The sequence below is a fragment of the Mastigoproctus giganteus genome, chromosome 8 (genome assembly GCF_048544385.1).
Source record: "Mastigoproctus giganteus isolate SK-2022 chromosome 8, ASM4854438v1, whole genome shotgun sequence".
In the NCBI taxonomy this organism is placed as follows: domain Eukaryota; kingdom Metazoa; phylum Arthropoda; class Arachnida; order Uropygi; family Thelyphonidae; genus Mastigoproctus; species Mastigoproctus giganteus.
The window spans coordinates 62,231,253-62,245,530 of NC_143582.1; the positions used below are offsets into that span (position 1 = coordinate 62,231,253).

General features: G+C 37.9%; 1 protein-coding gene across 1 annotated transcript in view; it reads right to left on the bottom strand.

The window, feature by feature from the left end:
* LOC150081568 (uncharacterized) overlaps nucleotides 1-12,437 on the bottom strand; it is a 70,617-nt gene extending 58,180 nt beyond the window's left edge. The window contains exon 1 of the mRNA XM_090379409.1: nucleotides 12,318-12,437. The gene's annotated coding sequence lies outside the window, so the exon portion shown is untranslated. The remainder of the gene's footprint in view (nucleotides 1-12,317) is intronic.
* Between the last annotated feature and the right edge of the window lie 1,841 nt (nucleotides 12,438-14,278).

Consider the following 14,278-nt stretch of genomic DNA (forward strand, 5'->3'; position numbering starts at 1 on the left):
TTGTAGTGTAAATAGTTAGTTTTCAGCTCAAATATCATGGGTTAGGAAACACTGGAATTCGAAGGTTATTCCAGACACTCCCAGTTAGGTATATCTCGGTTGTAAATGATTCCTTAAGCGAGTCAGTAAAAGTAATAGACAGAAACAAATCCCACTTAAGACAGGAGCATATACTCTATAGAAAGGGCACTGAGTGCGGGAGTGGCCCTCTTAAAAATTTCACGGTATGACTACTAGCAGGTGTGGACGACGTAGTAATGGATGTGAGTGTGAGGTCACAAAGAAGGCCTGAAACTTTCTTAGTTGACCGGAACTTACGTTTTACCTCCTAGAATGATCCCGAAATAAAGGATGAAAAAACACGCCCACGGAAATGAAAGGAGACGAATAAGAATCACGAAGGAAAGGATGTGGAAGTCAACGATTGGCCAGGAAGAGGCGCCTCAGTAGCCAGGTGGGAAGGAGCAGCAGTGCGTAGCACACGCTTCTTGATTAGACCGGGGTTCGAGCCTGTCACCACCAAATACGGAGGATGCGGAAAGGCCAGGGAATGACCACCGCATATCCCGGAGCAATATGGCCTTAGTTGCTAATGCTCCTAAAAAAAAAAAAAAAAAAACACAAAAAAAAAAAAAACGCCAGGAAGAAAGCGGAGGGATTTTTGAGAGAACGTAGAGAAGGGTCTGAAAAAATTGATACTGGGCAGATTGGAGAAGTTTTGTTTTGGGGTGATTCGGAAAGAGTCGTGGTCTAGTTTGGGTGGTGGCTGCAGTCCTGGGGTAGATGGAAGTTGTAGCGGGAGAATGTGATAAGAACTCTAGGTAAGACTAGAGTAGGAAGGAATGTTCACTTGTAGATATTGAAACAGTATGGAGGGAGAAACACACTCAGAGAATTCTAGAGGTAAAGTTTAATCAAATGAGCTGTCGAGCGACTGGCCTACTCGGAAACCACCTCAGTCCACGAAAAAAAAAAATGCAGACTAAGAAAGACTATAGGATCCTGAATTAAATCCAGCCGCGTAGTACCCGGTAGGGAAACATCAGAAAGATTACCGTGATCCTCGGATGGGCGACCTTCCGTATTCCAGTCCTCGCAGAAGGCAGATACGAAAGAAAATCGAGCAAGGAGAAAAGCCCAGAAAATCACGTAAGTGTTAGGAAGTTTCCTGAGAATAAATGAACCTAAATTAGTAAGGGCAGGACTATAGGAGAATGCTATATAGTTAGGGAAGGATGTCTAAGTGATAAATATATATAAGTGTACTGTACTAATGTAATACATAAAGAAAGATAATCAGACTAGAGGGTAGCATAGGAGTAATGTAATTAAGGTGTCAGTAGTCTATAATTGGAAGTGAAGTTCTGTATTAATGTTTGATAGAAAGAAATGACCTATTAAGTAATTAAGAATTGTTAACGATTGGGTAAAGGTTTCCTAACTAGTGTAAAGTTAAAAGTTGAATTTTTGTGAATGTTGATTTAAGGTGAATATATCTGATTGGAGTAGGAATTGATTAAACAGGCAGGCTATTAAGGAGTTGTGGATTAATTTATTGGAAGAGTACTATTTAATTTGATTGATTAATGTTGACTGTTAACCTGGCTATAAGGAAATGTTTGATTGAATAAATGTACTTTCCTTACAATTTTGGAAAAACGAACTCTTAATGAATTTGTTAGCCAGCTCATTGGCTGATAGTTGGTTGTTCATTTATACGGACTGTTTGGGAGTAGAGAGAGAGGGATTGTGTGAGGTGAATACCATGACCTATCGAAGCCTATGTAGAACATGAAGAGACACAATGTTATAATATAAGATTATGTATTAGAAATGGATAATTGTTGGTGAAATGACTGATTTGATATCACGATATATACACATTTAAACGTTAGTATGATAACAAGTCTCCAACTAAATATTGTATTCAGATAAATGTTATTGCAAGTCTTCTTATATATGATATGTCAATAAACAATGTTATATTCTACATTCATGTGTGTGTGTCTGTCATTCCGAAACTCAGCCAGTCCAGTGGAAGAATACCTATTATAATTGAGGTCCCCTTGAGTCTGGGATTTTCTGAAATCAATCAAGTCAGGTGTTAAAGTGGGAGGGGTTTATAAGGGGATAAATATATACATAATTAATACAAAAAAAGAAGATACATAAAAAACAACTTTTACCCCACCCCCACATGAGCATTTGCATCCATTCCAATCAACAGTCATTACGATTTCAACTTATCACAAACCTTATCCAGATAATTTATGCATCCAGCAATTTCCTCACTACACTGATATACGCTGGCTAAAATGAAGTCAGGAATGGACAATCAGGAATGTACAAAGGCTAGACTAGATCCCGATGCCGAGTTATCTTGTTCCTCATTTTTATTTCTGAGGTTCAGATTGTTGCCGTCGGCATTGGGAGGTGGAAGGGCATCGTTTGATTCATTACCACGAGATAGAAGGGTGCTTCTTCAGTGCAGTCATGTTGATGCTCGTGAAATCCTAAATTCCAGTCTTTTTTGAGACATTTCTTGTACTTTCCTTTGCAACTTTCCATTTCCTCTATTTTAATGAGCAGCGAGTTCCATTCTTCGCGAATAATTTCTTTCAAGGGTTCAACAGGCCGGATGTTTCCTATTAAAACGGAATTCGTTCAGGGAATCAACTTTTCGATTCAGCGGGCAATTTGAACAAATAAAGCTTATTTCTTCATTTTCGATTATTTTTGAAGTTTTTATGAACATGTAAAGTCCGCAGCCATTACGTAATGTTTTCCTTCGTATAGATTTACAAAAACAGTCTTTTAGAATCGTGTGGCACAAATCTAGAAAGCGGTGCAATAATCGAAAATAACTCGTTTTAACTTCCTTGAAGTTACCTACGGAAGGCCCACAAGGAAAACTGTGATGGTACCAACTGATACCCACCAGGCACTTTACGGAAGGGTCAGTGAAACATTACAGTAAATTCCTTCAAGCCGATAACAATGGGGCTTTCCAAAATGGTGTCGCAGCAAGAAGGGGGAGTAAGTTTCCTTAAGGTTACTGTTGGTGGTCACTCTGGCTAATAATATCGATCGGGTAGCCGTTAAGGTTCGAAGTTATTGCATGGGAGAATTGCTTACCGCAAGCAAACAAAATGTTGAATCGTTCTATAGACCTTTCCTTTGAAGACCAGAGGTTAAGAAAAAGTGTCCAAATAAGGGAAATCCTCTAACTTCTTAGAGACATAATCTAAAGTAAAATAATTATATTTTAATTTGAGCAGCACAAAACAACTGATGCATTTGTCATTTTCGTGCAAGCATCTCAACATACGAGTAAAGCACTGAATACTGAATCCTCTTTGCCAAAAACGTACAAGCGAGAACAGCAACAATTCAATCAGCATCCCACCTGATGCTCCTTCAGCTACTTATGGAATGATGAAACCAAAAACTGTCGAAGTTTCTACAAAAAAAAAAAACCAAAAACCTCTTCGTGAAATACTGTAAGAAGGGCAGTAGAAAATACTTCACCCCCATAAGTGTGCTTGAACTTACACACGAATAATGACACCACAGGATGAATATACTTTTATCCTACAGACAAAAAAACAAAACCAACAGAAGTACATTAACCATAAAAGTCAGTCAAACGCAATTAAAACAAAGTACAGCAGACGATGAAGTTAGTGCAACGCCTCATTTTAATTCATAGTAAATCCGTAGCTACTGGTCCACCGATGAGCAGCCAAAAAGCTTCGAAACGGGGTGTCTCAATGGTGGTGGTATCTGTCGGGAAAAGTAACAAGTCTTCTCAAATGGGGAAGCGTTGCTTATCGAAGTAAGGCCATAACAGGCAACTACTAGTGAATGTGTTCACAATATAACAAAAACAATACCATTTCACCTACTTCGGTGATTTACTACGAACTAAAAATGTTTCATACCAAATTGTCCGTCCAGTAAAATTTCTCATGGTCCGAGGCTTTCTGCCCTTTTTGGCAACAGTAATATAGCTGTATAGGCCTGCGTAGCAACTCCAATTGAAAAATCTACTAATATCAATGCACACCTACAGCAATGTTCTGACACCTCACGTTTCTCCGGAGGTTCAAAATCATACACTGCATAGGCGAGAGAGCACCCGCTGGTGGAGAAATGGCAATACTCAAAAGCTACTATACCCTCCAGAAATTGTTGTAGTCAGTATTGTCAACTAATACAAGGGTCATTGACCCTGGCATTAGTTTACATTGCACCATCGTATCCTTGCTCCCGAACAGAGATTACTGGTCTTATCGCACAAGTCCACCTCCGTTCTGTGCAGCTGATGATTTCAATGACTTCCATTTGTGGGAATGTCCTACCATACAAGAGGACACTTAATTAGAGGCGTTCCGCTATTATCGCGCTGTTAAATATGAGCGCTCCAAACTATATCCACTTAACAGGCTGTAACTCCTCAATAGACAAGCGTGGAATGATCAGTACTGCATGACTTTTACTACAGAGTTAACTTTCATATCACCTGTTCCATTCAGACCATTATCATATCTTTATTAGCAATTACTCTGGCTTCTAATCTCTCTTGGCAGAAGCATATCACAAGTATCCCTTCCTCTGCATCTAAATCAACTGTTTTCTTTCGCTCTCGGGTTTACTTTTATTCTAAACAGCTACTCACCCTATACAAATCTCAAATCCCCCTGCCATGGAATACTGTTCCTTCACATGGGGTTGTGTCCCCATAACTTCTCTCAGGCTTCTAGGCTCCACTCAAGAGTGGCAGTTAGATTGATTAATGACCCATATATTAAAAGTTACTCCATTCTTCGTCTCGTAGACGTTCTGCTTTTGCTGTGCCTTTTCTATAGATATTTCCAAGGGCACGATTCTTCTGAATTGTGCTTCTATAATTCAGCCTTTTTCTTCCAAAATCAATCCGAACACATTCCACAGTCAACTTCCATTCACTGTCCTACTTCAAACTCACAGAACCAACTTCTCTTCACACGGGTTTCCTGAAAATTAAAACCTACAGAAATTAAAGTCTACAACTACCTTCTTTTATCTCCTCAACCTTCAACAATACTCAGCACTAAGGTTGAATACCGTCAGTGTTTGAGATTTTCATAAAAAAATTAACCTATCCATGAAGAAAGTACTACTCGGAATTTTAAGATGGCAGCGTGGTATCACTTGGAGAGGTTCTACAAACTTGGAAGCTTTTAGAACTTCTCCAATATCAAAGCGTTTATGTCGATGGACCTCTGTAATTAATAATCAATCAAATTATGGAATTTGATTATATGATTATTATCCATATATTACAAAGCCTCTTAAAACTTAAGATACTCGAATATGCCAATTTCAATAGACAGTAACAAAACAGTAGGGCGCTGTCCAAAGTTGGGCAACTAGTGCGCATCTTTTGCGACGCGACAGATGCATTACTTAACCACGCTAACAAATAATACGGTAAGAAGATAACGCCATAAGGATAAGGACGGATTTATATATCTTAGAAGAAACAGGAGTGTTTACGGTGGTGATCCCTCTGAGGCGGTACAGGGTGAGTGATGGATTGGCCGTCCATCTGAACCTGTTCACTTTTCTCAGATGGAAAACCGTTGTTGTATGGAAGGGAAAAAAACAAAAAGAACGAGTCCAATTTTTGAATAGATTCTGAAATCTTATTTTCAAATCAGATGTGGGTAATATTTTAATGTTCCTGTCTTACTTTTCTTGAGCAGATTAAATTCATTATTAAAAAATAATGGGCCTAATTTGAGCGGGACGTGCAACGAAGAATAAACATACCACAGTAACAAAAGTATTAGGAAGTGTTGAAAAACAGTTTTAATGGACAAATTAAAATAGTTAGATTTATCACTGGTGTCAGTCACTGACTGAATTGATTCGTAGGGTTACATTTTCAACTGAAAAGGATTTGATCTGGCGTTTCAGCACATGGGACAGGTTATCAACGATATTCAGGTCTGCATTGCATCGCTCAAGAACATTTTTGAAGTGAGAAAAAAAGTGGCCATTCAATTCCACCTTGTACTTTAATATAGCTTTCACCTCAGCCACTTCGGTGCTAATTTATTCTCATCTTCAACAACACGCTTTCCCAACGTAAACTTCGTGAGGAACAGTCTAATTTTAGGTAGTAAAAGAAGTATGCCCTTTGATCAAGCTACTAGCAAGAAAGAGTTAGCTCGCCTTCTCCCTCAGACACTTCAATCGTCTTCGCTTTGTAGTCCGCACCTTTCTAGACTGATCAATATCCATATGGATATTGATCAACAGGCTGACAAATCGGATTGCTTTTTTGAACACGCTTTGGAACAGGGATTGGCAACCTTTTTTACTTGTCATTTTTGTTCATTACAACACAAAAATCTTCACGACTGCAACTTGGATAGATGTATCGAAATAATTAAAGAAATGCTCCATCCTGGTGCTATTCTGATTCAAGAATATAAAATAATCAAATGACAAATTATTCTACTAGGCAGACATAATCAAGCGGTCAAGCACGAGGATAGGGTGTTGATTACGGGCGTTTGAGCTTACTGGTCCTGCTCTAAGTTACTGCTGAAAGATGGCTGGCTACTGAAACTTTTTTCATTATTAAATTTTTAAAAGAAGCGGGCCAATACCCTTCTTCCCACTTGCAAAAGTTTGCACACACAGATGCTTGTTTTTAGTGCATGTTAAAATATATCTAGTTGTATGATCGTACCATACTTCCACTCTTTTAATCAAGAATTGGAGTGCTAACAAAGATGGATCCTCTTTCATCCTGATTCAGCGTTTCATTAAAAGTAATTACCTTCAATGATGCGAGAAACTTTGATTTTTTCCTTCATTGGCTGAGTTAGTCGATTCTGAACGAAAAAGCAAGGCATTTTCTCTTTGAAGCTGTAGTTTTCAGCAAAACAGTCAAACGAACGAGAAAACAATTTATGAACATAATACAAGTGATTGATGACATTCTGTTTTGTAAAAAAAAAGATCTAGAACACTGTAGCCTGCGGAAAACAACCTTTTAATTCAGTTAAAACGTAACGTCAATAAATTAAAATACCGTATTTTAACTGATACAAGAATAATTCAATTGGACCAAACGCGTATGAGAAGGTTTTTCATTTCCTTGAGTGGTTCAGAATGATAATAAATTGTTTTATTAAATAAATGACATTTGGAAATAAAAACGACCATTTTCATAAAATACTGTTACAATCAACAGCATTTCCCGATTCTATAAAACTAATCACAAACAGCAAAAGGAAGCTTATTGAGGAAGTTTAAGGACATGGAGGGAAGCAAACCGTGCTGGTGAATATAATGAGGTATCAAATGTCATGGACATAATCTTATAACCACCATGAGTGCTATCTGTTAAGACAATGGCGGTTATTCTTAGCATAACAAAGAACACAACATTCAGACATTCTCCCACATATTCCCCTCAAGAAATTCATTTTCTAGCCTCGAGATGGGTCGCGGAGAACTTCGTACTCGTAATAAGGAACGAGGATAAACTCTCAGTAAAGAGAATCAGTGAGAGGTAGACAAACAAGCTACGCTGAAGAAAGTAATGAACTGTCAACAGTAGTGTGGTAATCTCATGATATGCTTGAGTGTTACTTGATGGGGAGGGGATTCTTGGAGAATACAATAGCGTGATTCTTCGCTACGTTTCCTTGAGGAATTTACTCTTCAGGATTTTGCAGTAGCTGAGGCAAGAAGATCATTAAAAGCCACCGTGTTATAGAATTTGCATCAGAAAACAAATTTCAAGATGTAAGGAAATTCGATAAAGATCAGCGAGTTTCACACTGTCTGCTGACAATGAGCAATTGTCTTCAAAAGGCGATGACTGCAATTATTAAAGCCGATCTCATTTAATAAGCTCTTTTGTTGGTCTTTCCTAATCATAATGGGGATTCATAATGTTAATTGCAACCACGTGTCAAAGGTTAATGCTTCACTATTAAGATTGCTTTTTATACAGATTCAGCGAAATTTAATTCCGATTAACAGAAAGGAATCATTTGTCCTCCATAACACACGCAGTGGGTTTCTGCTTTTTTTTACTCCCCAGCAGGCCACCACATACAATCAGACGTTAACTAGACAGGAAGTGCAATAATTTCACTGTATTAGGCAGTCGCGCAGGCTTGCGCGACTGCCTAACACAAAAAAAAAAACCAACATATATTACTCAATATTTTCAGTCGAAGTCGAACTTAAATCTGAGGAATTTAAGTAGTCAAACTGCTGCAAATTAAGTGATAAGTAAATCAGGATCGTTGGTCAATAAGGTTATTGAGACTAAAGGGGGGAAGGCACCCCAGTAAGGGGTATATATCAGTTATGATTAAAGGCTGCAAGTGAGTTGTTGGGAGGCAATCAAACTGTTGGGAATGTTCTGTCGGACTCCAGGAAGATCCCTTGGATGGGAGAAGGGCTAATGTCTCCCTAGTCCACAAAGGTTATGCCAAAGATAGTTTATTACCTATAAGCCTGCGAGTTTGACTTCGGTAATAGGGAAGACCGTTGAGTCTGTGGTTACGAATGTGATTCAGGACAATCTCGACAAGAATGGTATCTTGAATATATTGTATGATGGTTTTTCATTAAAGTTCATGCTGATCAATCTGATAAAAGAATTTGGAGTTATTAAGCAGTTGGATGCAAGTAATGATTTTGATATAATACACCTATATTTCAATAAAGCTTTCAGCAGGGTCCCTTACGAAAGGCTATTATTTAAACTGGAGTTACTATATAGAGTTCCCATAAATAGATCTTCGGGGTAAATCAGTAAAAGTGAGATTCCTCTGGGGATGGACTTTTCCGGAATACTCACCAAAATTGCTCCCCATTCTATAACGAATACACTGAAAGAGGTCGTATATGAATGGGACATAATGAATGACAGAAGAAGAAAATGTCCATGGAATTGGGGAACCAAAAATTTATACAAAGAAAAACAAAAATTAAGAATGTTAATTCGCACTCGTAATTTAGCACGTTCAATCTATTAAGTACTTTCAAAGCTCGTTGTGTGGACTGTCAAATGACTGCTTATGAACAAACCACATTTAAAAATAACTGTATATCCCGAATAACAAAGTACTACAAGTCCCAAAATTTTCGACATTTCCGGACTGAATTCCGATGAAAAACAGTTCCGATAACTGTGAATCCACCATACAGACATTCACGCAAAATCAGCACCTTGCCTCAATTGTAAAGATGATCATCTACCCCACTCCAAATACTGTGAACATTGAAATAGTATAGACGATTCTTAAGCATAAAACAGAAAATAAAGTTATAAAAAGAAAACAAGAAACATTTTCATAATCTCGCAAACCACTAACACAATCCATCCTAACTAAGAAAGAGCAAAGAAGAGCCATTCGGACGTCTCTATTAACATATCACTTATCGAATGGACTAAGCCTTACTTCCAACACTCTTCAAAACAAAATAAATTAACGAAGCAAAACTATCCTAGATTTAAATTTACTGATCATAACATGTATTCCCTCAGATAAGTATAGCTCAAAAGACCCAGCCCGTTGCCAAAACAATGCAATATGAGACTGCAAGCATGGATATCACTGTCAATCAAGAGGGATTGGTCTCAATTATGAGCAGAAGATGAACGAGACAACTAGTGAAAACCAGCCCTAAAAAAGAGATCAAAAATGATTGCCATAAGCAGTCTGGGCCCTGGTAAACCAATTGATCCTCATCTGGAATAACCAATTACGCAACCCATCATTCAATGGAAATGTAGAAGCATAAGAAGCAACAGATTATATTCATGACGAATCAAGCAGTATAATTCCATAGTCATTCTCTTCAAGAAACTTTTACTCCACCAGCATTTTTTTTTCCTGGCTGGCTTGCAGGGATCTCGGATAATTATGATCCGACTGTATAGACCTTAGAGGTTGACCCAACCCAGATTTCTCTGTACGCTGAGGCAATATAGAACCAGCACGCTGTTTCGGGTAGAAAATTTAGCGCGTGTTAAATCGGCGTAATATTTAAATTAAGAACTGGAAATTAGTGATATTTATCACTAATATTTCCAGTACGATATGATTTGTGGAAAGATAACGTTGATTATCTTATAAAGATTCGACAGCTGTATTCAAGGCAGTGTTACTTAGCAGGTCAAGCAAAGCCAACAATATTCAGAAATTAATTTTCTTCTCAGTACGATTCGTATAACTTGAGCAATTCAACGCTCCATAGGAAGGAAGATCTGCTATTAATTATTCAACATTCACACGGAATGCAGTGCTGCACACTTGCACAGCAAGAAGACACAACGTAGGCACGCTATTGATTTAAGGAAGCTCGCCATGAAATATTGTCTGGGAAGCGGAGTGAATCCAACCTTGACTTCACCTACAATTTTATGCATCTTCTTCAGCACTGATTTCCCCACACCTGCTAATTTTAGATGTAGAGTTGCTCCTTCCAGAGTAATGAAGCAAAACAAAGTTCACTCTAAACTTCCGATATATTCGTAAAGCGGAAGCGTTAAAGCGAAGAATTAATCTCGTAGCTAAACGTGGATGCACCTGCCAGACCGGTGGTGATGGTACAAGGTAGAAGAATTTTATTCACGCAAACTACTCCAAGCATTCCCATTTGCTTCATTAAGTAAGACTGACAGATGTTGGCTAGAAACCCGTGTTTAAGTTGGTATCCCGTCCATTAATAGCTAAATATGCAGAACAAATATGTTAATATCCTCACGAACCGTAAATAATAATTATATCTGATGTCTCTGCTGCGATGGATTTGCTTTTCAGTAGAATGGTTCGCGTATGATGCGTTACTTTGGCTGAAGTGTGGCACGCAAAACTGGAAGTGCTAATCAAGAATTTACACGGATATTATAATAAGGAGAGCTATCGCAGCTTGCGGTGATTATTTAAGTGTATGCGGTGATGAAGCCTTTCGTGGTTTAAGAACTTGGCCACTGGAATCGTTGAGTAGCAAATTTAAGACAAGATGTACGCATTTGCGATAATGCCTAATTAGTTTCTAAAGTGAATACAATGAGTGTAATAGGCACTGCCAATAGTTACTTCCAAAAGAGATCGTGCAATTGGCCGCCTAAACAGAGTTCACAGACTGGTATGTTGTGTTAAGACAACGGCAGAGAATCCGCTCTAATACAAAGTGCTGAAAGCAGACTACTGCCACGCATAATACCCATATAATTGTAGGACACACACAATTCTATTTGAAATAAACTGATAAGATGGGCCTACGATTTTGAGGTCTGATTAATTACGTGGCCTTTAATAATTCGTGCATGCTGAATTCAAAAATTATATATCTTTTTCCACCACATGCGGATTTTTGAGGAGGAACATCACACTATATTATATTCCATTCGTATTAGAATAAGGTTGGGAACCACTAGTTAGTTTTTTTCCCCCCAAATATGAGCGCGAACAAAACTCCGAAGTGTTGAGAATGCACGCACGAGATTGTGTTAGTATACAGGTGAACAGCAGATCCCATGGCAGTGTCTTTGGCACATCGTAACTGCGAGATTTTGAAGCCAATCTTAGCAACTAACTTGTCAGTGGCCACTAGTTTGTGAATATGAAACTTGTGGAAGGATTTCTTAGGTGCAAGATGGTTGCGAACACTTCCAAAACTATCCATAAAATAATACGTACACAAAATAAAAAACAGGGAGTCTACAAACCGCCTTAAAAAAACTAAAATGTGATTGTGCGAATAGGGTACAGATACAAACCTAAAACCACTCCCGGATGATATCTTCAAACAGCATAATCGCAAAATTGTAACCATGGCGAAATTAACCAAACCCGGCAAGGCTCAGTGCATACTTTTGTTCAACTAGCTGCTGTCTGACACCGCTGTCATGCGCAAATTTTGAACATGGTAATGAAGGCAGAGAAGACTTATAATTCTGCAATGGTAGGGAAAACTCATAAAGAACTCTTGTTTGCGAAGTGGTAGCCAAACACAGGTTAATTGAGGATACAATGGAGCCAGTTTTAAAGGAACTTTTACGCGAAGCACAAGGGAAATCCATACGACGTGTCAGTCGTGAGATTAACGTAACTTATTACATCGTCATCTGAGGATGAAGTCATACAGAAACTGTAGATCGACGGCATAATCCAAAAAGGTTAAAATTTTGTTGGGAAATTCTGCCACGATTAGTTTGGCCATTATGCTGATAATCGGGGGCAGCCTGTATAAAAAAATAAACTACATTTAAAGCAATAAACCACAATTACCTCATAATCCCTCGCAGATGGAACAGTGGTGTACGATTGCTGTCTTTCCACACCGTCCAGTTCGACCTGGATTCCAATTGTCCAGTCGGAATGAGCCGATTTGGTTCCTGATGTGACAGAGTTTATCATCTCCTGGAAACTGGAGCCTTTCTTCTCGACATCCAAGCAAACCACAAAATAAACCTGATTGGCTGACACTATATACTCTTCATGGCCTTAGTTCTCGCCACAAAATCTAAAAAACAACAACAACAACTTTATACAACTTGTCAGAGCAATGAAATTCACTGCAGTGATGTGTACTACTATATTCAAAATAAAAGGCAATCGATAATAAAACAAAACTTTTATTCGTCTATCTATTTATTTTAGAATTTGGATAGCACAATAAAAAGAACATCATTAATAATAATCGAAAATAGGAAGTCTACAACTCGTCGGGATGTAATAGCTTCTCAACAAACGAAAACAAAACTTTCGATGTAATGTAGTACTGACACGCGAAACAAAAATCCACCCAACATCAAAAGCAGAGGAAAAATCAATAGTTTGGTTTGCCCACAGTAAATAAAGACTTTGCAGCCCATTCTCTGTAAACGTAAAGGAAGTAGGCAAAAATGATAATCTCTGAGATGGAATACTCTTCTTGAAGTGCAGAAAAGACTTAGTTATTTTATCCTATTTTCAATATGACAAAAAAGAAAGGGTAATAATTAGGTGTGCGGTTTACAGTGCGCAGGCTGCAATCAGCCATGCTATCTCAGCAATCGATATCAAAAATAGAGTATCGATTACACACAACACTCCCACAGAATACTTCAACACGCTAATAATGTCAGAAATCTCTACTTCAAAATGACAGCTTCATCTGAAAAAGTCTATCATACCTTTTTAGAGGGGCAAACGAAAGTTGTTCTACTATTTTTAGAAGTTTTCTTTGATAGATATGCAGCTCAATGCTTGTCTGCTAAAGAAGAGGTAAGCATCTGGTTGAGTCTGCTGATCCTGACTACAAGTGTCTTCCCGACAACTAACAATTAAACTTTCTCCTTCAAAATCTCAATGCATCGCTTAGCAGCATCTATTCAAACCCCAGATCTAATCCTTCGATATTTTACACTTCTCGCCCTCAAGCACTTACAATAACTCATCACGTCTTAACATATGGAAATGAAGTCCTCGTAACTCAATCTGTTCTCACCAATACGGGCGTTGATATAGTGACAGCTGCGTACCAAATCAAACCGCGCATTTAATCTACGAATTCGGAAAGGAGATGAGTCATCTATAATACATTATCAAACTCCTCTTGAATATTTATCCATGATATTAGACTCAAATTTCTGATCCACAAAGAAATGGTAGATCGTTCGAAAAGTCTCCACTGGGAAACGAGTGGATGGTATTAACTAGAATTTGAGTTAACTTATTTTAAATAGGAATTAAATAATTCGATATACAAATGAATAAACTTCATTGGAATAATTTATGCACACAGATGTAACAGTTTAACCATTACGGTAACTGATTGAGGATTTGTATCCGTTTTATTAATTCGAATGTACATGACCAAATCCAGACTTTTTTTCCTAAAGTATTTTTGATTCTTTAGTCAGAAACTGAATGAAGTGATACAAATGAGATCATATGTATTATTAGGAAATGAATTTAGCGAATAATAAATTAACCATTGAATATTAAACTGGAATCTTATTCTTGATATTCATATTGCTCAAATATTTTTGTAAGCAGTCCTCCGTCTTGTATAAGGATAATGATTTCACTTTCTGTCAGTAAGAAAAGCTCCTATACATCGACAGGATACCATGTGCCTTTCTGGCAGCTGTTCACACTTCATGGAAAATTTCATTGTCACAATGAATCGTAACATCCAAGCCGCCTTCATTCTGAACTACTTCTAGCTCCTTCTCCCCATCTTATTGGCATAACATTGTATTCTG